At 40.8% G+C, this 22,232-nt stretch overlaps 1 protein-coding gene and 1 long non-coding RNA gene across 3 annotated transcripts in view; both read right to left on the bottom strand.

Moving 5' to 3' along the window:
• Positions 1-22,232, bottom strand: part of RORA (RAR related orphan receptor A) — a 558,534-nt gene that overhangs the window by 431,028 nt on the left and 105,274 nt on the right. The window lies entirely within an intron of this gene.
• Positions 6,306-13,553, bottom strand: LOC142073488 (uncharacterized). The gene is made up of 3 exons (XR_012670374.1): positions 13,465-13,553; positions 10,184-10,280; positions 6,306-6,369 (listed from the first exon to the last, which is right to left on the bottom strand). It is a non-coding gene; the product is annotated as an uncharacterized LOC142073488 (long non-coding RNA).

Raw genomic sequence — 22,232 nt, 5'->3', positions numbered from 1 at the left:
GCTACCTCTCAATCTTTGTTTTGATAAGTGGCACCCAAGGGAAGAAAGAGAAAGCAAGAAAGGACAAGGAAGAACTTGCAGAAGACAGTGACAGAGGATGCTGAATGCACTGGCATCACCTGGAAAGAATTACCACAACTCACAAATAATCATAATCAGTGGCGGGACCGGACTCCCTGATGTGTCAGTGGCACAGGAGGAACTAAAGTCTAAGGCAAGATTACGAACAGTTTAAGCTCTTTAAGTCCCTCATTGTAAGGCATATTCTCTAGCCCTCTAAGCATTTTTGTAGCTCTTTTCCTCACCCTCTCCAATTTTTCAACATTCCTTTTAAAATGTGGACTCCAGAACAGTAAGTAGTATCCAGCATCAGTCTCACCCAGGCTATATACAGAAATAAAATCACCTCCCTACTCATCACTGCTCCCACCTATACATCCAAAAATCACATTAGCCCTTTTTACTACAGCATCGCACTGGGAGCTCATGTTGAGCTGCTTGTCTTCTATGATCCCTAGATCCTTTTCAGAGTTGCAGCTGTCCAGGTACAGTCTCCCATTCTGCAGGTGTGGCCTCCATTCCCTATTCCTAGATGTAACTTTGCATTTGTGTCAATGTATTTTGTTTGAATGGGCCCAGATTACCGAATGGTCCAGATTGTTCTACATCAGTGATCTGTCCCCACCATTAGTTACCTCTCTTCCATAGGTTGTGTCATTATCAGCAATGGTTTTCTATTTACTTCCAGACTGTTGCTCAACATGTTGAATAGCTTCAAGGTCTAGCAGTGATCCCTGTGGAACCCCCTAAAAATATCCTCATTTGATGATAATTCCCTATTAACTATTTTTTTGAGGTCTATCAGTTAGTTAGTTCTTAATCCATTTAAACTGTACTGGTATTATATAATTTTATTTTTAATCAGATTTAATTTGATTTTTAAGCAGAATGTCACGGAGTACAAGTCCAACACCTTACAAAAGTCTAAGTATCTTATATCTTTGCAGTCACCTTCATCAACCACAGGTTGAAAGCCAGTGATATACAAGTAATTGTTAAGAGGATCCAGGAATCCATAAGAACGGCCCTACTGGGTCAGACCAATGGTTCCATCTTAGCCCAGTATCCCGTCATCCAACAAGAGCCAGTGCCAGATGCTTCGGTTGGAAGACAGGATAATGAGCTAGATGTGTCGTTGCTCTGTCCCATTATAGCTGTTCTTATAGCAATTCCTACTGCCGTGCTTCAGTATCAGTTTTTTTTGTGCCAACACCTTTGAAAAATATGTAACAGCACAACAGATTGAACTTTAAGGTTCAAGTGCTAAAGAGGCGGTATGAAATGGGGGACAAAAATAAGCAATGAAGAATAACAGAAGGGATAGAAATGCTCCCTATATACAGCAATAACCATATAGAGTATACTTTTCATAGCTGATAAGTGTTTGATGGCTGTAGCACTTCCATCAACGCTGTCATCAGAAGATATTTCTCACGAAAAGACTTGGTGCTGTACCAGTCCCCTCAGTTATTTATTTGAATTACGATTGCATCACCACCTCATTTTTCCCTGGAGTGACTGAGATGTGAAAATGCAATAAATTAGCTACGTCCCATATTTACTGAAAAATGCTGCATGATATTTTACATAAACTGCATGGTGACCATGAGAAACCGTAGTAACTATATGGCTACCTGTATCATTTCATGTCATCTCCAGTTAAATGTTTAAACCACCAATACTCCTATTGTCACAAGTGTCCATCCAGAGGAAAGGAGCTCTGACAATGTCATGCTTCTCAGCTGAGGTCAATCTCATGCATCTGCTACCAGATATTACCAGTCTCCCAGTTTGCACATGTATGCATGTATGTATTTAGGTATAACAAATATGGATGGTTGCCTATATGTATACCTTGCCTGCCTTTGAAAACATGACCTTGGGCACTATCAATCACTAATGCACTGAAAGGCACCTGCACTATAGCTACATGGCTGACCGTCACAATAATATGGAAAACCAAAGTTACTGTATGAAGCGACAGTTCTATAGATGGCCTCAGTGACAATGAACTATATAAATAGAGAAAAACATGTTGGAGTACAATGAGACTATGGCATATGTAGTAGGAAGGCCTGAAACATAAGCCCTTGTATTAGAGGCCTGGGCTAAAGAAGTGCTTAAAGCTTTGCTAATATAAAGCAAAGTCAGGCTATGAGCTAGGCAGGGCCTGCTCACAGAACCTGGCAAGAACAGAGCTGGCATTGCAAAAACTCACATTCCTACGAATGTGAGGCACAGGCCATGCATGCACTCATGTTCCAGAAAGGTGGTACCAGAACACCTTGATACCAACACAGTCTGCAAAAGGTAACAGGAGCACACTGACCCATCTTAAAGATAAGGTCAGGATCACAGCATGATGTTTTGACTGAACCAACAGGTATAAGGTAAAGGGTGGTGGTTAGCTACATCCGAGTGAGCAGTAACTAACCTCATCAGAGAGTGACACCTACCTACGTCAGAGGGGTAGTACATAACTTGTTTGTATTGGGGTATAAAGAGGCATCTCAGAAGGAATGTCTTTGTCTGGCCTTGGGTGGGTAACAGAAAATCCCACCATTCACTGTGCCCGTCCATTGTAACAGGCATACATGTATCAGTGGTCCTGTAGAGTCTGTGGGATAATAGGACTGTGCCTCATCAACAATAAACCTGGCCAGGTGCCTTCGTACCTTAACAGATCTTGTGGTCATTGGGCAGTTCGCTCAAGGTCTGCCATACCAGCTGTCTACGCAGAGCTGGGACAGCAAGCTGAAAGAACACATACACGCAGCCAAACATTTAACAGCAGCATATACTGAAACACTCCAAGTCACCCAGTTTATAGGTCTTATTTTTTTCAATCTAGAAAATCTCTCCAGACTTCATTTAATACATGCTGAGCTGTATAAGTATTACTCTTCTCATTACATTACAAGTTGCCATGGCATATAGATCTTTTATTCTAAATCATCCTTTGAAGACAAAACAAAGGGAGCAACTACCATCCAAGCCTTACACCAGGAAAACGACATGAGTAATTTGATCCAGTTGTCCCCAGACCGCTGATGTCTGTCCCCTTCTACAACACTTCAGCCACCGGCTTTCAGCGAGCTCCAGGAATTTTCATACATGCCAAATTGCAAAGGAACAGCCAGCTTCAAACAGGCCTCATCAAGTGGTTGCATTTATTTTATTTTATGCTCTCCCTTCCCCTACAGGGCAACAGAGAAAGAGTAAGCTTGAATGCAGGAAACAAGTGTTGGCCAAGCTTCTGCCCCATTTCCCAAATTCGTTTTAATTGGTACCAAAATTGGCACTAGAGTTGCCTAACAATTTCAGAGTAGCAGATGTGTTAGTCTGTAACTGTAAAAAGAAAAGGAGTACTTGTGGCACCTTAGAGACTAACAAATTTATTAGAGCATAAGCTTTCATGAGCTACAGCTCTCTTCATCGGATGCGTACACACATACATCACAGCCAACATGCAGACTAGACCAATGTTTTTTAGACAGTAAAAAAATAACAGGCTGGCAATGGTCAAACAGAGGTGAGAGCTAAGGAGGAGGCATTAACACCATCAATTTGTTTTTTATTCTATTTGCTGTTTAGGAACAATTCCATGCCTTATTGCAAGGACTCAGATGCAGAAATTACTCATCAAGGATTTAGCAGAGTGAAAATTTTGCTGATGTGAACATTTTTTTTTATAGCAAACCTACTTCTGTACTGAAGCAGGGAATGTATTATCTCCAGCCTCAGCATATACAAGTTCTATAGTTACCCTTACCCACAGAGTAGTGCCTGTGAATTTAGCCTTGCAACATTCATTAAAGTCAATGAAAGCCAGACTTCTGTGCAAGGCTCAGTAACCATATGACTGATTTGGGGTTAGAGCTTTGGGGAAAGAACTCTCAGATCCAACATGCACTGTGATGCAAATTGCACATCCCCACATCACATTTCTTCCAAGGACCAGTGTTGGAAACTTTTTAGGCACTGCTGACCCATTTTTAAATGGAACATTGCAGCCACCTTCCACCACTGCAACCACTGCCTTGCAGCCTTTCGGCTACTGAATGTCCTTTACCACGGTTTATGTGCTTCTATCACAGCTTTTTATTCACCCAGTGCGTGAAAGATCATACTCATTGATTGATTGAAACATTGTGGATGGAGGAGCAAAGGGGGGAACAGACTGATCACTGTGTATGCAGAATTCAAACTAAAACCGTGATAGATATACACTCTAGGGGTTCTGGAATTCTGTAAGCTTTGCTTCACTGGAGGCTACACATCATCATTAGCCCCACAGCTCTGGCATCCTGTGTAATCAGTAAAATTTTCTGCAGCATCTTTTTGTCAATATGAAAGAAAATAATCTGAACGCTCCCCATAACTCTGGAAGACAGGCACCAAGGAAGACAGTAAAAGACGTAAGCTATTTCATGCAATTCCTTTATTCATTCAGCACCAAGCTATACTATACATATATTTTGCCACTCTGGCCTCTCTCTTGGTCTTAAGCTGGATGGAACAAGCCATTTCACATGAAGAAGTAAGGAATTTGCAGGAATCCTCAAGCAACCCTGAAGTGCCAACATGAAACCACACTCCTAAGTAGAGCAAGATCTATTTGTTTGTTGAGCTTTCAAACCAGGCTGGCTTCCTAGTTTACATTTCAATACAAGCCAGCTTTGGTACATATACAGGTTTTCTAGAGCAAGTGCTATTAAACACAGAACTCACATGAGGACTCCAGATTTTGCAATGGTTAGAAAAATCTGTTCATCTCATTTTAGATTTAAAAGCACCAGAAAACAACAACAATGCCATTCACCCACCAAATTTCTCCTCACCTTGGGCTCATACAGATAGCTGTCATTTGTTAACCCATTAGTACCAGGACTTTGGATTTCTCAATGTCAAAAGTTAATTTCCAAACATACTTCACACAGAGAAATGTCACATTTAAGGGCTCATTTGAACTCATGTAACACTGAAATATACGGTCACATTTAACTGCAGTTTTTACCCCTTAAGCTAAGCCGCTTTCAAGGGGGGAAATTTTCAGGGAAATAAGAAAAATATAATTCTTGAAGAAGTTTCTAAAAGCTCTGAAGGTTAAAAAAACCTAGCCATATTGTTCACTATAAAATCAACAAATAAATGCTGTTATTTTCAGCACTGATGGAAAAACGTACTTCTACCAACACTTCTAACCACTATACTTGTAATACAAAGATACTGCCCACAGTACACAGACCTTTTATTTTAATCTAACTAATTCTCGAGTAAGTCCTGCAAGAGGAAGGAATCTATTAATGTCCACATGCCCAAGTGAAATGCCTTCAAAACAGCAGAATTCACTTTGCACCCACTATCACGCCGATGTAAAATATTCTTACTATTTTCTTTTTATGCTCATCCTTTCACATCTCTCATGAATCTCTCTCATCCTCAATTGATTGATTTGGGTCTTTTTTTTTTTAAATCAAGTTTTAGTTATATAATATACATATTTGAAGTGAAATCATGGCTCCATCCATGTCAAGGCCACAGCTCCCATTGACGTCAACTGAGCCAGAATTTCATTCTTGATATCCAAGAAGGAAATCAGCTTTGTGCCTTATTCTGTCCCTGGGGTAGACACATACATAAGATCATTGTACAACTTGCGCATTATTGATATATTCCTTTGCCATATATACCCATACACTATAACAGACCATGCCACCACCAGATTTTGCACCTTGCTATGCAGCCACTGCCAACTGTTTCAGAGTACAAGTCTCTCCCCTGCACCACTATAACTGTGAATGCTTCCAAGAATGTTATTGCATGGAATGGTTTGATAAGAGTGATGAGTCGTTGTACAAAAAAGCAATGTATGCTGTACACCTTTCTGGGGAAAGAGATTGAGACATTGGCCAATATTTGTTCACTAATCCCACATTATGGCACCAAGGCAGAGCAAATTTGAACTATGCCTTTCATTCTTGCTGAAATGGATAGCATTATACTATCAACTTATCATACAACTAACGGAATGATAGGGGCATGGCAGGAGGTTGACTGTATATATTCCTCACATTTTGTTCACCAGTGTGAGGAATGGAACTACTGGAAGAAGTTTGGACTTTTCTCAGGGACAGATGTCTGTAGCAGAACAGTTATATTTCAATGAGTTTACAACTTCGTGAAATATATTTAAGCAACTGACCTTTCTGAAACTTTACACTACCTCGTCAGCCGCTGACAGCCTTGGGATGTAATTCTTGCTTGTGTTGGTAAGTACAAGTTCTGGGTTCAAATTCCAGGGAAGCCCTGCAGGTGGAAATAAAAATCTACAGGGTTGATGCAGGAATTACTGAGGGAAACGTTATGGCTGGCATTATGCATGAAGTCAGACTAGATAATCATAATGTTCCCTTGTGGCCTTAAAACCTAAAATATATTAATGTATTCAGAGATTAAAGCACTTTCTCTTCCACAGACAACGTTCCTTTTTCGCATTGTTTGTCTTCTGCCAGTAGTTTTAACAATCTGTTTACAGGATTTTTTTCTTCTTTCTGGCTGGCTGAATTATCCCCAAGCCTCTCTAAATCCTCAGCAGCAATTCCCAGTGATTGCACTGACATGATGATAATGGTGGAATGGCGGCTCCCCAGCTGCTAAATTCAGACAGAGATCCTCTGGGGCACTACCTTTTAAAAAATGTATTTATTTATTTATTATTGAAGCCACTCCACTACACAGGGAGGCCAGTTGGATTTTACAGCAGGCAAGGAAGGATTTTAAAAGACAGAAATAATAGGAGAACTGTTCCTTTTTCTCATTCTGCTCTGCCATCCCACGAGTGCTTAATTTGTAATGAAAGAGGTGCTGGGGCTCAAACAATTAGGAGCTGGGGCTCATGCAATTTTTCTACATTCATAACTGATGCAGCAAGCCCAGAGGTGCCAGGGCTATGAACTGCCAAGCCTAGAGATGCCAGGGCTTAGCCCTGGCAAGCCATGGCACAAATTAAGCCCTGTATCCCACATTCTTAACAGAAATTTGTTTCAGCAGCCCTGTGCACTGATGCCACCAATCACATCACTGACCAATCAGTGCCAGAAGCAAGAATTTCTTGTTCATTCCTCAACAGATGCTGGTTCTTGGAAGTGCCGGTACAGCATTGGCTGGGACAGGCAAAGTAACTTTCACTGTCACTTTTTCATTGTAATACATTATGCTAGATTTCCTTTTTTTTTTTAAATTAAAGAATATTACATTATTATTTGTAATCTACGACCTTGATTCTTAACTCTTCTACACTGGACATACCTAGATAAACTGTCACATCTAGCCAAGATACTTGCATACAAACTGGACATAGCTGTGAAAAGCCAAATGATATAAATCAACAAATAAGCAACTGTTTAGAGATGCACAAAGATCCCTTCTTTTGGCAGCAATCTTTCCGTAGGTGGCAAAGTTCTCAAGGTAATTCAGGTCCATGTAATGTAAAAGGGAAGCAAATATCGCAGCATATGAATATTGCAGAAAGCATTGATGCATCAGTACTAATCTTAATTGAAGTACAAAAAATATTTCCTGAACCCCTTCATGGAACAGTTGAAAAAATCAAAAAAATTTCATGTAATATGTCTGCTGTTGTGCAATCCCTTTATAGAGCTGGTAAACAAAATTTAAAATGTAAATATATTCAGAAAAAGTTATAGAGCTGGTAAACAAAATTTAAAATGTAAATATATTCAGAAAAAGTTATCCAACTTTTAAAACTGAGCCCAGTTCTGATAGTAATGTTATACCTACTTTGATGATGCAGGATGAGATTATTCAAAGGTGGCTAAATGATTCACAATCACAAATCTCACTGACATTCAATGGAACTTGAGTTCCCAAAATCATTATTTTTGAAAATGCTACTTGTTAATAAGTGGGGGTTTTAACTGAGAGTCCAGCAAAAGATATGAAAAAATCCTGAATCTTGTGACATTAACAAATAGACCATGTGTGTCACAAAGAGATGTTACATACTGTAACTAACTAATTTATTGAATGTATTTTTCAGATTCAGTGTGAATGGGGTTGCAGAGCTCTTGCCAATAGCTGAGATTTAACTTATTTATATCACTATTAAGTCATTTGCGTAAACTAAATATCCCCGTATTCAAATCTGAAAGTGAAGTCATTTCTCGTCACTGAAGAAATGCAAAAACAAAAACAGCCAACCAGAAACATCAGAACATTTTTTTCTATCCTATAAAATGTTCAAATTCACAAACTTTTTAACCAGGAACAAAACTAGCAGCAACAGTAGGCTGGTGTTACTATAACACAACAGTTCAAACCATTCACTTTGTGATCACACATATAGTAAAGGAGCAAAACATTATTCAACATAGACAAAAGAGCTTGTTCACCAGGTTTTACTGCTGGGGGAATTCTGCACCAAAAAATAAAAAATTCTGTGCACAATATTTTAAAATTCTGCATATTTTATTTGTCAAAATAAAGCAATATAATCACACTGGTTTCAATTACTTTGGTAATTTATTTAAACTACAATACAGTAGATGGAGAATGGGAGTGGCGAGCACTGGAGGAAATCCCCAAACCCACTTTGTCTAACAGTAATGTAGCTAGGTTAACCTTTATTTCTAGTTATTACTCAACAAATTTATGCAGCCATATGCTCAGTGTTACATCACAGGCAACTGAAGAGCAAGTGAAGGCTGGGGAATCAAATTCACAATTTATATTGGCTATTGGCCATCTCCAGAAAGGTAACAAACAGTTCATGGAGCACATTTTGATAGGAAATTTTTTCAGTCCAAAAATTTAGACCAGTTCTAATCACAAAAGCACCATAAGCATTTATAAGGCCATACTGTCTTTACACCACTCTGGCACTGGAAAGGAGCCTATTTACACCTGTTTTATACTCCTGGGGGAATTCACAAAGACAATGGGAACAATGCACTAAGCAGGCAGTCTGCTACATTCTGCTCTGCCTGAGGGGATAGAGCCTGCCCAACACCTACCTCCTCAGAAACACCCCAAAGCCCTGCCCCTCCAAGCCAAATGTGCTGTAATAGCAAGCAAGAGGGACAGAATCTCTCTCTCTCTCACACACACACACACACAACTGCCCAGCCCCTCCCTGCAGTGATTTATGTCTCTACTGGCTGCTTCAAGCACTTGAACCGACCTGACTGAGCTGCTGGGGAGGAGTGCATGACTGTTTTTGTGGCTTCCCTTTCCTTCCCCATCAAAAGTCATTTTTCTGCCAGGAAGCAAATAAATCTGCAGAGGACATGAATTCTGCACATGCACAGTGATGCAGAATTCCCGCAGGAGTAACCAGGTTTATAAATCAGCTGCCTGCTCAAAAACTAGGGGCCTGAATCTTATTTACTGCAGAATTAGCATGGGTAATCAATACCAGCCTAGCTCTGAGTACCAGCCTAGCTCAGATGTGAGCAGTTACACTGCAAAGCCACAGTCAAGTTAGTGTGTACTCATTGGTACTGCACTCCCTGTGTGTGTGTGTTACTAGGACTTCTGAGGGCGTATCCCAAGGTTCTTTGTGCTGTCATATGTTGCAACATTATGAACTCTTTCCAAGTGAATTGTGGGAGGGCACTGGAGGACTATCAGCACTCGAGCGATTCAACCTGCATCTTCACTGGAAAGAGGGAGGGTTACCAGCCTAAATGAAAGCAGAACCAGGGCTCTAACCCACAACCCTAGGTAGCCTGGGTTGAAAGCACCACCCATTTCAGGTAAGATGGTTGTCTGTGTGGACAGGAGAGGGGTTAGAAGGAATACCCAGGTAAGAGCCCAGGCTCTCCCTGAAGTCAAGACAGACCCTCACACATAAAGCAACTGTATATTCCTCTAGCCATGTGAAGGGGCTTTAAATTAACTTCAATGTACTCCCATTTTAAGGCTCATTTACACTGCCGCAGCAGTACAAAGGGACCTGAGTGTAAGTGAGAGTAGGGCCCAGACGTTCATGACAAAACACTGTTTTTTGCTCATCAATGCTTTTCTGGTTACCCAGTAGCTATTTCACTTATTAGCTCTTTAATAATGCTTTTGGTAAACAAATCATGCCAAATACTCTCACCTTAGAATGATCATGGTTGCTTGTCACGTGTGCAGTACGCTACTCGGCAAGGGGGGGAAAAAATGTTTCTCCAAGAGAACTGCTGTATGTCCGATTGCTACCATGGGGACAAGACAAAATGAAAGAACTTCAATGTGATTAGAGAATATATCTGGGTAGCCTTAGGCTGTGCTTCTGCCACTTCCTAACAGGAGGGGCTAGCCAAAACAACAACATATTAGATACAGAAAGAAACTATGTTATCTGTCTACACACACACAGGCATAAACAGACATATATAAATGCACAATTGTCACCTGGCAGGGGGCATAACTTAAAGAATAATAAAATTAGGCATAGACAAGAATAATTGTCACAAGTAGGTCCAAGTAATACAGTTTTCTGTTTATCCTGATCTATTTAAATAATGTGCATCTAAACAAAATTTACTGATATCCAGCAGTGCTGTTTGCGAGATACCCACCTCACCAGTCAAGACATGCATCAAACAAGTTGCCTGAGAACCACTACCATACCTGAAAAAAAAATCCCTTTGAAATGTTTTTTATTTTAAAGAGAAGTGTCTAATGTTTAAATGATGTAATGTCCTAATGCTCTTCAGAGACTTGGACTTCAAGAGCCAACCCACCCACAAAGCAGGTTCTGCTCCAATGGATACTGACACTATGGGACACTACTGAGATTTTCTGTGGGACACTTCTTCAATATGAGAGAGGAAAAGAATGCTTTTCTGCTATCGGAGGCTCCAGTTAATATTTCAATATTCTATCACTAAAAGGAAGGCCATTCTATTGGTAAGCTCATATAATTTCTCTGGGTCAGGTAGCCACCATCCTTTGTTCTTCATGGAGTTTCTCTCTGTGTCTGTACAATTGAATATAAAATATCATTTTGTCTAAGACAAACGCATTTGCATTTGGAGCCTTATTTGGGGCTGAAGCTGGCTGGAACACCAGAGTGAGCAAAGTAGCCTTGCCTCTAAAGGAAGGCAGTGAATGGAGTGCATACTAGGGCACAGACATGAAGAAGGCTGCTGCCTTCTTCCCCAAACGCTGTTGCAGGAGGGCTTGCACTGACCACTATGGTCACTGAGAACACCAAGACTCCAGCCCTGTGCACACTTAGGCACATGAGTACCACTAAGCATGCAAGAAGTTCCACTGAGCTCAATGGAGCTCTTCCCGTGCATGTTTGCAGGCTGGCAAACAGCCATGACACTATTGTAGTTAATAATTACATGGCATTAGTAGCTGAGTGGTGGCTATGGAAACAGATAGCATAAGCTTTAAGCTGGAAGAGACAGATACATAGGAAAGGAAGCAGGACAGAGGGCTGGAGATCAATAAAATGAAACAGTCGAGCTGGGCTAAAAGGTCTCTCTCTGTTCCTGAAGTGTCTTATGTTCTATTAATACTCTCTTTGACACTGTTTCTCTTTGTTTGGTCCTTTATTCCTAATTGCTATGTTAGAGTCACTGGATTTGTGTTGCAGTTGTAAGTGATAACCAACTGACTGCTACAAATTTATTTATTAATGACCTAATAACAGCAACAACTAATGACTCCCCCTTCCTGCCAAAAGGTAGCTATAAACGTGTCTCCATTGTTCTGTACTTTCAAAAAAAATTCTCTGGGGAGCTGAAAGAAAGAAATTCTCTGGAGAGCTCAGACCAACAGAAATGCATTGTCTGGAATGTGAAAAAAATGCAGCTTAATAAATCATCATCTGAAGTTGCCATGGCAATGGTAAATGTATAGTCACCTATATTGTTTAGCTCCATAGATCCATTCCTGCAGGACTAGGATAATGCTGACTCCCAACACTATTAAACCAAACTTGAAATTCCTATTTAACATGAAGGCTAACAGCTCTACCCAAGTATTAGGACAGAGTGTGCAGCTCATTGTAATCAGACTCAGAACCTGCAATGCTATTTGAGGTGAAGGAACATTTTCTTCATGCAAGTCAGCTATACGCCATCCACTCTGTGTGCTTTTTGCAGAATTTTCTTTCTGCTTCAGACGTCTCTTTAAAGCAAATGGCCAGAGAGCTGTGCTTGCCTTATAAAAGTGTAAACTCTACAGTGGTCAAGTGAGGATTCCAATCCCACCTGCAATGCCATACAGTAAATTATTATAGCTATCAGTAAATATACATATACGCACACACTACAAAGATATAACTACATGTATCGATATAGATTTCTTTTTGAGTCAGAGGAAGAGAGACACTATGATACAAAAGAAAGGATGGTGTTTGGTTCCATTATCCAGCTGGTTTAGTAGATCTCCCAAAAACTTCCTTGAGCAAGTTGCTTAATACTGTTGTATCTCAGTTTCCCCACCTGCAAAATAAGGATAATGCTTCCCTTGCTCACCAAAAAAATTAATTCCTTAGTGTGTGTGTGTGGGGGGGGGGGGGATTTGAGCTCCTAAGGCTGAGGGCACTATAAAAGAGAAGAATGTAATAGCTTTAAAAACTCTCTATTCCCAAGAGGAGTTTGAGAGCATAAAGTTGATGGCAATCCCCAGCGCTAAGGAACACAATCAGTGTTTATAAAACAAAGACAAAGCATTTCCACTTTTCACAAGGAAAGAAATTGCCTAGTCATACTTCAAGTGCCATAATAAGACAGATGTGTAAATAGACAGTCAAGAAATAAACAAAACTGACAGCAGCACAAGCTGCAGTTACTTACTAGAGATGAAACAGCTGAAATGCCAGGGGAATAGGAAAAGCCATTGGCTTTCCAGTGAAGGGGAAGAGCAGCGAAGCTGAAGGGAGATTTCAATACTCTGAAAATGAATCATGTTTTCCAGACAGTGGTTAGAAATGCTAATTGTTCCATCTCCAAAACAATACCTGTCACTTACACACGCATTGGGAAAATATGGCTTTTCCCCAGCATGATGGTAACCTGCCTGGTTTCCTAGTGGGGTAACATTTCTAAATGGGCTAGTTCTTCCAAAGAGAATTTTTAATCATTGATGATCGATGATATTTCTGCATTTGCCAAATACCCACACAATAGAATATTATGCACAATTATTTCTAAATATTTTCTATTTTGATTTCCTATTTCATTTTTAAAAAATGCACAGTGCTCAGGAAAGGTGACAGAATGACAATGCTAGACAGTGAAGCCCACTGCTTATTGACCCAGGACATATAGCATGAGTAATGGCAGTGCAAGATTCCCTCTTACTGTCTCAATAACTTGCTTCAACTCTGATTTAGAGGAACCACAATTAGAAACGGAAGAGGCAGTCCATTCTACATACCTTTGGATCTTCTGCTGGGACAACCAACTAGGGTTCTGAGTAGTACCCAGTTATGATTATGGCTCTTGTGATGCCAACACCTGTCCGCTAAGAAGTGGAGAAAGATAAGGAGCTCATTTCACACAGGGTCTGAACAGCTATTCATGCATTATGAAATACTTGCTCTCAGTATTTTTAAATGCCTAGTCAAAACCATCCCAAATTAGTGACTGATTTGCATACACTAATTATGAAACCATAATTCCAAAGGTAAAGTAAAATCCCCATGCAACATCATATGAAAGCATACTGTACATATTTTTTGTACAAAGAGTTCTCAGAATGCAGTGTAACAGCTCCAAAATGAGCACTAAGCATGATGCATACAATTCAGTTAGCCCTTCTTGTCTTTACTGTAGTCCCTCAAGGGTCTGCTACTCTATATGCTGTAAATTTATATTAAAACAGTAAGATATAAAGTTGGTCTTAACACATTTTTTCTTTTGTAGCTCTTATATGAAATACTTAGTAATGCACTTAGAGTTCAGGAAGTATGAAGAGTTTTTAGCGGTAGATAGTAGGCCCGCAGTATTTTGTTCTTATCATCGCTTACAGAAGGGGTTGCCACTAAAATCTTCAGTTTTGTCTTTGCACATGGACAGCATTACCGTGCTATTCTGGATCTACCTGCCAGTAATGTTATTGGCTCGCAAAAGCAGTTGGGATGATTTTAATAGTGGCTTACACAAATTAACTTTTGTAACTTTTAAATGTACAGGGAAAGCATTGGCAGATGGGTGGTTTAGTGGTATTAAGAAACACTGGCATGTGGGGAGCCCCTCTTACAACACTGAACAATGTTGCCCCCTCTCGTGTTGGAATGGTCATTTACCTGAATTTATAAACAGCACCCATACCTTGGCAGGCACTTCAGTGAAGACTGCAACTCTAGCAGGTCGTTTCCCGTTGCTACTGTGCCAATTCCCCCATCTCACCGAAGTGACAGGATGCAGAATTCTAGAGAAAGCCTAATTCCTGCTGTCAACCAGATTGTGACATCCCATGAACATAAACCTGGGAGAAATGGGCCGCTCTCTCTCTACAGCTAGAGCTGTACTCTGGTCAGAAGAGAGCAATCCTGGATACAGACTAAGAGCAGAGGGAGAGGAATGAAATATGGCATTTCACAAAGCCACAGGTAAAAGGCTCAAGCCATGGGATGCTGGAACAATTTGTATAGTGCGGGTGCTGAGAGCCATTGAACCAAACTGTAAATCCTGTAGATGCTGGAAACCACTTCAAGCCACGGGGTGCAGCAGCAGCCCTAGTTCCAGCACCTATGTCTCAACTCCCATTGGACAGAAACTGGACTGTGTTTCCTAACAGGCTCCCCTCTTGCTTGGGTGGTAAAACCACAGGAGAAAGTCAGATGGCAACTGTGCAGCTAGAGGAGATTTGGATGGCAGCCTCTAAGATCAGGAGCGTGCACAAGGTAATCAGAGATTAAACAAAACGTTAGATTTTCGTTATTAACCTTTCAACTCTGGTTTCCCTCCTTTAAGGTATATAATTCATATGCCTGAGGTATGCACCAGAGTTCAAAGCTCAACAGTAAACATTTAAAGCTTTGAACAATTACTTGCTGGGGACAGGTGGACGTTAAACAGCATCAGGTAAGTCTATGTAATTCAGTGGTCCATCCATTTCTTTGATCAGATAACTAAAGGACTGTTGTTGCTTGATGGAACCAACACTGAATACAGCCTTGGCAGCCTAACATTTCAAGTCTGAGCTCCAGATGGAAATATAAATTCATAATAGGTTTAGGGCAGACATCCAAAGTGCCGTCACACCAAGGTTGCATCACAGTGGAAGCAATTTGCAACCTCACTGGAAATACGGTGTAAGGAATCAAAGTGCTCCTTTGAGGACAAAAGCAAGACCAATATTTTGTCTTGTCTACACAAAGCAGTCCACAGCATAATATTAAATATGCAAAAAGGTTAGAGTCAGGACAGTTGCCTTTGAAACCTCGTAATGCTATCCCTTCCTGATCCCTTTTCTGTCTCTCTATAGAAACCAACATACCAAAAGCCGTTTAGATCTCCTACATGTGCACACATTGTTTTCCTTTAGAGTCAGTTTCTCAGCAAACTCCTAAATTTACAGGTCAAAAAAGAGCCTCTTGAACAAAGAATAAAATAAAATGTTAAGACTTCTCTTTGCCAATGAGTGAAATGTTGCAAAACATGGCCTTCTAAAAGTAGATACCTAACGCTCTGCAAAGCAAACAGGTATGCACACAAAACAAGCACACTGAAATGCTGAGTTAAAACAAACTGAAAATTTAACCCTGGGTGTATCTCTAGAGTAGAGATTGTTCAGGAAAGCAGGACTCATGTAGGTCAGTCACTGGAGGTTTCCAGATAATGGCAAAAAGAAATAGAGGCCACTAAAAGTAACAGAGTTAGAGGATTATATTCTGAGAGGAATTTTTCTGTATTCCTGAACAAGAGTCTTTCCAAGATCTTTGAAGTAACATACAATAAATGTTTTAAAGTATAGTTCTATATACCTCAAACGAGATATATCCAAATCTTAACACCCTGTGGAACAGATTATATTCCCCAATGCTGGGTTGTTTTTTTTTGTTAGGTACAAGAGCATTTCCTTATCAATAAGGTGGCTCTGATACAGAGTACTGTATCTTCAGGAAGCAGTTACACTTTCCTATTATTCCTAGTCCTTTCCTTCAGCAACCTACACCTAGATTTCCATGACCCTTTTGTATGTTCTCCACTGTGTTGTGTTGCACAGATGCAGAACATTACAACTCAAAGGGCAGATTAACAGTCATAACCTTGACTTGCTGACTGCATGGTTTATTACAAGTCAGAGTAAATTAAAAGGATATAAAAGGATCTTTTTTCTTTTGAAGCGTGTGTGTTTGGAGGGGAATCCCACACCATGGCCAAGACAGGGCCCTATATCATGTGAAATTACAATGTCCTCCCCAACCAGTCACTACCCAGTTTCTGAAGCATTCAAATCTCACGACAGCTCATAAGTAAGAAATCCTAATTCAGGTGAGTAGTTTCTTCTGGGTGAAATATGCTCCAAACCCACCAGTTTCACTCTATTGCTGAAAAATAAAAACAAAAACCAACACCCTTCTGCATAGTTTTCTTTTTTAAAAATTTAGAAAAATATATAACACACAAAACTGGAAAGGTGTATTTATGACATGCCCCTGGGGGCGCCTCATCTGACCAGACTGTCCTCTCAGTCACGGTACGTCTTTCAGAGATTTCCATCTGTATCATCCATTAGGCTTCAGAGTAACAGCCGTGTTAGTCTGTATTCGCAAAAAGAAAAGGAGTACTTGTGGCACCTTAGAGACTAACCAATTTATCTGAGCATAAGCTTTCGTGAGCTACAGCTCACTTCATCGGATGCATACTGTGGAAAACACAGCAGATGTTTTTATACACACAAACCATGAAAAAATGGGTGTTTATCACTACAACAGGAGAGTGGGTTTGTTGGGGGGGGGGGAGAAAACCTGGATTTGTGCTGGAAATCGCCCAACTTGATTATCATACACATTGTAAGGAGAGTGATCACTTTAGATAAGCTATTACCAGCAGGAGAGTAGGGTGGGGGGAGAGAAAACCTTTTGTAGTGATAAACACCCATTTTTTCATGGTTTGTGTGTATATAAAAACATCTTCTGTATTTTTCACAGTATGCATCCGATGAAGTGAGCTGTAGCTCACGAAAGCTTATGCTCAAATAAATTGATTAGTCTCTAAGGTGCCACAAGTCCTCCTTTTCTTTTTATCCATTAGGCTGTACACCTACTACAAGGAGTGCCAGCCCCCACAGCATATATTAACCAATTTTATGTTGCTTAATTTACATGGTGCACTGCATACAGTGCATCTCCTATGCTGCCCCATACACCAGAGGTATCCTCTACTGTAGCCTCATCTTTTCAAAGGGCAACAAGCCACATCCTGCTATTGTACAGAAACTGCAGCAGAGGTCAGCAGAGAAAGGATTAATTAATATAACAGAGCAATTTGGAGTAACACAGGTACTAGCCGTGCTCAGTCTTGCAGTGTTATCAGACAGTGTAGTGAAATGTGTGTGATTTATTCCATTCTCTTCCTTTTCATCTCCGAAAACTGTCAGCATTGTTGTACCAACAACATACTGTTACAGTGGCATTGTGAATAGCTCTTGGATAGCAAACAAGAAATATTAAGTGAGCTTTGCCAATTACTTACCCTATGTTTTGCTCACAAACTGACTTATTCCCTTTGAATTTCTATTGTTGCAACGTTTACCCTTTTAAAAATAATAAGCACCACTTAAGAGCAATTGTTATTTTAATTGCGAATTGCGATCGTAAATCTTTTGTTTAAAAGGCAATTGAATGTTCTGCTGAACTCTTTTGAATGTGCTGGGCTTTAATTCCCTTGCAGGCAACTTCGGTTATAATGAAATTTTTCACTTGCAAATTAGATTTGCTTGTAGCAGGAAACAAAAAGCCATCATCAGAGAGACAGTAAAAAGGGGCTCATCCTTACCTAGGATGAACAATTAGTTGCAGTGTCTGCCATTCGGAAAGCCTGTTTTTTTCAGCTGGATATGTTGCTTTATGATCTCAGGGCAGGACTACGTTACCACTTAAGTCGATCTAACATATGTCGCTCAGAGGTGTGAAAAAGACATCCCCCCCGGCCGGGAGCGATGCAAATTACAGTGATCTCAGTGCTATCCACACTGGCACTGTGTTAGCGGGAGACGATCTCCTGCCCACATAGTTTCCGTCTCTCATGGGGGTAATTATGCTGTTGGGAGAGCGCTGTCCCATTGGCACAGAGCATCTTCACCGGACGCGCTATATCGGTGCAGCTGCATCGATGCTTCTAGTGTAGACCTGCCCTCAGCCTGGATTGAGAAACATGAACTGGCTATGCCTAAACATTGTCTACTTGGATATAGTGATTTTTAAAAAAAAAAGTCTAGAAATTGAAACCACTCCAAGGTTCCCTCCCCCAAGTCCTTTGCTGAATAAGCTAGCACAATACGCACACTATTGCGTCAGTGAACTAATAAAGTCATTGCCTCAGAGAACACCGCTCCCCATCTTGAAATCATTTAGGAAATACTGGCATTAAAGTGTAAAACGGCCCCCTTCTCCCCCAAAACCATACCAAAGTCTCTTGCATACCTGCTCCTCTGATCTCCCTTCTAGCTGAGCAGGATCTTTTGAGATAACTTGATTAAATAACCACCACTTTCACAGTGCAAGTCTTACAATGGAGTCAAGAAAAAGAAATTGCAAGCGAATATGATTGGGGGGTAATTTGTTCTTTAACCAATGAGCTGTTAGTTTCTGTTTATATAGGGCCAGAGCCCCAGCTGATGTAAATCAGTGTAATTCCATTAACTTCTGCGGAGCTAGGCTGATTTACTCTAGCTGAGGAGCTAGCCCACAGTGCCTTGTATCACCCAACTTCACTTGAAAGTGCAGGACACAGGGTACGACTGGACAGCATGCCACTGGACATAACTTGTCACACAGCAGTGGGGATGGGAAATGTGGATCCAGGACATGTGGGTAAACTCCTGCTCTTTGGCACTCCAGCTCAGCAACTACTTAAGCACATGCCCAACTCTTTGTGAGTAAAGATCCTTTTGCAACCAGTGAAACTATTCACATGGCTGCAGGGGGGCACGTGCATAAGCAGCTTCCTAATGGGGTGTCGAAGGGTTCGATAGGATCTGTAATGAACGGAGCAAACCGGATTTGCTCCTTCAATCTCTCACTGGAAGAAAATTCAAACTCTTTGTTCCTCCCCCGAGCCCCATCTCCTTCAGTTCCACATCCTTTCCTCAGTCTCTTTCCATGTAAATCATGGCTATTGTCAGCAATAAATCCAATATCTCATTTACAATCAATTTATCTTCACCACTCCCCCATGAATTAGCAAAGAATTCTCATTCTCATGTTACTTTAAAAAAAAAAAAGCCAGGTAACTGAGACACAGACAGATTAAGCAACTTGCCCCAAGGTCACAAAAGAAGTCTGTTGCAGAACCAGGATCTCCTGAGTCCCAGCCCAATGCCTTAACCACCAGACCGTACTTCCTTCTATATTATGCACACACACACACATTTCTTTACAGAGAATATTGGATCTAATTTAAACTTGAAGTTATGTTTCCTCTGACCTGGCATCTTGTTTAAAGTTCCAGGACTTTGTATTTTCTTGAGGCCATAATAATTCTGGCATTGTACAATCAAGTTGTTATTTCAATAACTAAAGCACATGTGAGAGAGAAGTACTGTATTTTTAGGCTCGCTGAAGGAAGCATTGTTCATTTTTATCCTTTCACTGGGTGATCTTTATATCTGGCTGCCTTTGGGATTTCTTCTTTTCTTATTCTTTTCCCCCCCTGTTAAAAGAACACCAAAGGCATTTTTACAAAGCTCACCCTAACAAATCCCCATCTCTAGGAACAAGCCACAACTAATTTGGGAAAGTCAGCAGATGCGAGCAGACACGCAGAGGATAATGAACAGACACGAGGAGAACGATCCCCACATTCAAGCAGAAATAGATAAATAACTGAAAACAGATTCTTTTAATGACACTGGCATTAGGCTCAGCCAAGGCTTGAGGCTTTGGAACTTGACACACTGTACAAAGAGAAAGTTCTTCCTCTGGAAAAGAAGAAAATGTCATTTGGGCTTTTTCAGGGGACATAGTTTGACAGCATCTGCTCACAGCTCATTTCTTTTGATAATGGCAGCAGAGAGGAGCATAGGGATTCGCTCCACTCCAGCTACCCTCTTAAAATCTTACACTGTGGTTTCAGTGTTTTTAATCAGCTCCAAAAGCAATATCTAGACAATAGTGATCAAATGGGGGGGAAGGAAGGGTACAGAAGGGCCTTCAGCCCCTTGATCTGGCAGAAGCTAGCTCTGATTTGGGAGCTGCAAGACTTTTGGAATTGTCCTCCTGGAGCTGTGACGCAAAACTGTGGGCAAAATGCAGATGAAGACGTTGGACTATGACTCTGAACCAGCATGTTTTCAAGCTTAAAAAGTTCAAAATTTCTTATTTTATTTCTTTCTGCCTTCTGTGGTATAATATATCCTGTTGTGGAATAGTTAGGATTATATCCTGACAAATGGGCAGCCAACTGGAGTGGAGTGGAGGAACCTAGAATTTGCTAGTCTGAATCAGACCACTGATCCATTAACTCTGTATTCTGCCTTCAGCAGTGTACCATGCCTGAGTCAGAGGAAAATCACCTACACTCCATGATCCACTTTGCCAAGTGTGCAATGCTGTCTCTGTGTGAATGTGTTGGGGCAGTGACGAAGCAGAATAATCTCCCCTTCACCCCCCTTGTTCTGGTGAGCAATTTAAACCTTTGGGGTTTAGCCAAATCCTCAGCAGTGGTTCATTTAATCCCCTAATACTATTGACAGCTTTGGAGTCTTACCTCATAGAGTACTTGCTAAAGGTGCACTGATTACATATATATTTGAACATTGTTTTTCACTGTTATTTTCTGTCAGATACCCACCCCAAACAGTAAAAGGTGTCTAGGGAAGAGAAGCATGTATTCCTACTTTAGTTCAGTCTGGAATAAAGTAGGGTCTTCCCACAGGACACAGAGTTTGCAAGTCAAGGCTACCTGTTTACAAATTTTCTTTGATGAAGCTGACTGATACATTTATCAGTTGTGGGAGCTGCAGACTGATCTTTCAGTTCCAAACAGCTCTCTGGACATTATGCTTGTACCTTTTCTCACACACCACCCCTGAATTACATTTAGTTTGCAAAATGAAAAAAATAAATAAAGATTGGCTTAAACTAAAAAGTCCAGTTCCAAATAGACTCCAACTGGGGATCTTTGTATCCAAGTTCCAAGGGCATTACGGTAATATAAATAAATAAATAAATAAAATATTTTTAGTGAGTCAAACAAAAACGCTGGATCCATAACATCACCCTGAACTTGAGGGAAGTTGGGATGTGAATCTAAAATTTGTGCCCATCTCTGTAAAAATCCAGCCACTCCTGAAACCTGGCAAAGTAAGTTTTAACTAGTTTTGTGCCAGGGGGTTTCTGGGTAAGATGCAGGAGTGGGCATTACAATGAAGTTTCCTTCCCACAGGTGAAAAGGGAGGCCCTTGGTAAATGGGCCCCAACATTCCTTCCTCCTATGACAACTCGACAAGATGAACCCAGGCAAACAGTAATGCTGGAGCTAGCCCATGTAAATCCTTCCAAATGCACAAAAATGGTGAGATGTGATCTTTCATCCCTCTCCCCACTGAGCATGTCACTCTCCTCCTCAAAAAGAAAATCAAAGTGCTACCCCAAGCTGTGCACAGCATCATCTGCTGTTCAGTAACATCAGGGCCATTGCAGGGGAACCCTGGCTCACTTGCTTTCAGCTCCTTACTCAACCTAACTCCCTTAATGCCATTTACCCTTTAACTTCAAGGCTACCTTCCCTGCATGGTGAAGTCTGACAGCTTCAGTATATCCCAAAAATCATTGTGTTTCATCAGTTTCTTTCTTCTTACAGGGATTTTCAGTGTATCACTTGCATTTCACGTCTCTGTGTGGCGATACATACACACGGGATTGTTGTGGAGACTAGTGTGAAAGATAAAAAGAGTGGCCGGTCTCTCCGGTACTCTCAGCACCCAGAAAAAGGTCAGTTTGATACAAAGATTGAGAACAGAAGATGGTCTGA

The sequence above is a fragment of the Caretta caretta genome, chromosome 10 (assembly GCF_965140235.1).
Source record: "Caretta caretta isolate rCarCar2 chromosome 10, rCarCar1.hap1, whole genome shotgun sequence".
In the NCBI taxonomy this organism is placed as follows: domain Eukaryota; kingdom Metazoa; phylum Chordata; order Testudines; family Cheloniidae; genus Caretta; species Caretta caretta.
Note: the sequence above shows the minus strand (reverse complement) of the source record. Positions and strands in the feature narration are given on the sequence as shown.